Genomic DNA, 3,068 nt, shown 5'->3' with positions numbered 1-3,068 from the left:
TAGAGCCACTTGCAGCGCCACCTCGGGGCAACTCGAGGGTTGGTTTTAGTTGTACGTAGTGTTCATCTGAGTGTGCCCTGAGAAAGAGATATGTGCAGCTCCTATCGGGATTTGTCGGCATATTCGGGCGGTGTTGCTGGTCTTGTTTTAACCTGTCAAAGTGTCTTGAAGAACCGAGGTACCGAGTCTGATCGGAACGTCTTGGGAGGAGGTCTATTCCTTCGTTGACCGTGAGAGCTTGTCATGGGCTAAGTTGGGACTCCCTTGCAGGGATTTGAACTTTCGAAAGCCGTGCCCACGGTTATGGGCAGATGGGAATTTGTTAATGTCCGGTTGTAGATAACTTGAACCTTAACTTAACTAAAATGAATCAACTGAGTGTGTTACCGTGATGGCCTCTTCTCGGGGGAGTCCGGGAAGTGGACACGGTGTTGGAGTAATGCTTGCCGCAGGATTTCCCTTTAGTTATTCGACCGTGCTTTGCCTTCTCTTCTCGCTCTCTTTTGCGAACAGGATAGCCACCATATATGCTAGTCGCTTGCTGCAGCTCCACATTTTTACCTTGCCATACCTATAAGCTTAAATAGTCTTGATCGCGAGGGTGCGAGATTGCTGAGTCCCTGTGGCTCACAGATTACAATTACACCAGATGCAGGGCCTGATGATTCGGCTCCAGGTGACGCGCTCGAGCTCAAGTGGGAGTTCGACGAGGACTCTCAGCGATACTATGTTTCCTTTCCTGATGATCAGTAGTGGTGCCCAGTTGGGGGTGATCGGGACCGTGTCGCATGTTGGGTTATCTTTTATTTTGGCGTCGTAGTCAGGCCATGAGTGTTTGAATGATGTAATGTTATTTATGTACCTTGATTGACGTGGCGAGTGTAAGCCAACTATGTTATCTCCCCTTTTATTATCCATATTACATGGGATGTTGTGAAGATTGCCTAACTTGCGACATATGCCTTTAATGCGATTATGCCTCTAAGTCGTGCCTCGACACGTGGGAGATATAGTCGCATCGAGGGTGTTACAAGTTGGTAATCAGAGCCTTCCCCGATCTTAGGAGTCCCATTGCTTGATCATTTTAGCAGCCGAGTTGTGTCTAGAAAAATGTTTTGAGTCATTTAGGGATTATATATCGGAGAGTTTAGGAATTCTTTTTACTTCCTAGTCTCCTCATCGCTCTGGTAAGGCATCCTGACGTAGAGTTTTGACTCTTCTCTTCTTAAATTTCACTAAAATATTTTTTTAGGATCACGCGAGTATCTTGGAATCGTTGCGATGGTTTTCTGATGAGAACATTGTCTTGGTGCCTCCTGTCAGGGGTTTTGTGGAAGTGTCCCGGGGAGTTGAGCTCTGAGGTGTTGTCGTCATAATTTTATTGTTGCAGTTCTGGAATACCTGAGTTTAGTACGCCGACATCGAAAATCTCTTTTATGCAGTTCGTTGGTGAGATAACCTCGACGCCACCCAGTACTGGGGCGGGAGTTCGGGAGTATCGCCATAACTTGTATAACGGATGCTTTTGGAAGGTTGAGTTAGATGGTTTCCGAAGTTTTTCTCGGTTATGTGTTGAAGGATGGATACAGCTGGATGTAGGATTTGCTAGGTTTGGGTGAGATATTATGCTTCCCCTGTATCCCCAACACCTGATTGCATAACCGGAAAGGTTCGGGAGTTTCATAGGTGGGAATTCTTGTAGCTCTAGTTCTTCTTCCACGGATAGTTGGTTTGAGATTGGGATTTCTTACCGAGTATTCGTTCTTGATCCGTACCTTGTTGATTTATTTTTCTGCCTAAATTCTAAGTGGCTTCTCAATTTATGGATATGTGACCATTTCAAGAGGAATGCATTCGTTCATTTTGTTCGGATGTGAAGACTATATGTTGCAATTTTCATTCCGTTGGATTCAGCTTCAATATTTATCTATGAATGTCCTAATTGATGTCAACCTCTTCAGGATGGCTCCTCCAACGCGCACGACTCCAAATCCTGATCCGCCACCACCTCCACCTCCTCCGGAGGCATGGCAAGCTGTGATGGCCGCAACCAATACAAACACACAGTTGATCATGCAAATTCTTCAAGAGCGCAATCAAGGCAACCAAGGGAACCAAGGCAACAATCAGAATCACTTTGCTACACTCAACCAGTTCCTTGCTAATGGGCCAAAGTCTTTCAGCAATTGTGTTGAGGCAACTGATGCTGACGATTGGCTCGTGGATCTGTGCAAGCATTTCGAGTGCAGTAACGTCAGGCCAGAGGACTTTGTCAAGTTCGCTTCCTTCCAACTCAAAGATCAAGCTGCAGAATGGTTCCAGCAGTACAAGGATTCCAGAGGTGGACGTGTTATTACCTGGGATGAATTCCGTCAAGATTTCAGAGCTCATCATATTCCTCAGAGCATGATTGAAAGCAAGCATGAGGAATTCCGCAACCTGAAGCAAGGCTCTTTGTCTGTCTATGACTACAACAAGTTGTTTCAGAAGCTCGCCCGCTTTGCGAAGCAGGACGTCCCTGATGAGAAGAGCATGATATACCAGTTCAGGGGTGGTCTCAGAGAAGAAATTCAGCTAGCTCTTGTTCTCTTTGAGCCCTTGAGGTACGATGAGTTCTACAACATGGCGTTGAAGACAGAGGCTGCTCAATTGAGGTGTGATGCTTCCAAGAAGCGAGTCAGAGATGTTACTCCTTCTTCCTCTACTCAAGTGGCCAAGCAGCAAAAGTATTGGCTTCCTCCTCCTCCGTTCCGTCAGCCGTATCAGCAGAAGAGCCAAGGTGGCAGTGGTTCTTCCCACCCACCCAACCCTGGCTTTCAGAACAAGACTTCGTCTCAAGCTCCAAGATCGAGTGCTCCGTATCACCGTCCGCTTTCAGAGGTCACGTGCAACAAGTGCCAACAGAAGGGTCACTATGCCAACAAGTGCTTCAATCAGAGGTGTCTTCCTCCTCCTCCTCCTATGAGATCGGCAAGTACAGCTGTGGTCAAGCATAACCCCAAGCACGCCAAGGTCAATTTGCTGAACGCAGCTCAGGCAGAGGACTCGCCAGATGTGATTATGGGTAA

Source organism: Triticum dicoccoides, chromosome 6A (assembly GCF_002162155.2).
Source record: "Triticum dicoccoides isolate Atlit2015 ecotype Zavitan chromosome 6A, WEW_v2.0, whole genome shotgun sequence".
NCBI lineage: Eukaryota > Viridiplantae > Streptophyta > Magnoliopsida > Poales > Poaceae > Triticum > Triticum dicoccoides.
The sequence above is the reverse complement of the archived record's forward strand: the minus strand, read 5'-3'. Positions refer to the sequence as shown.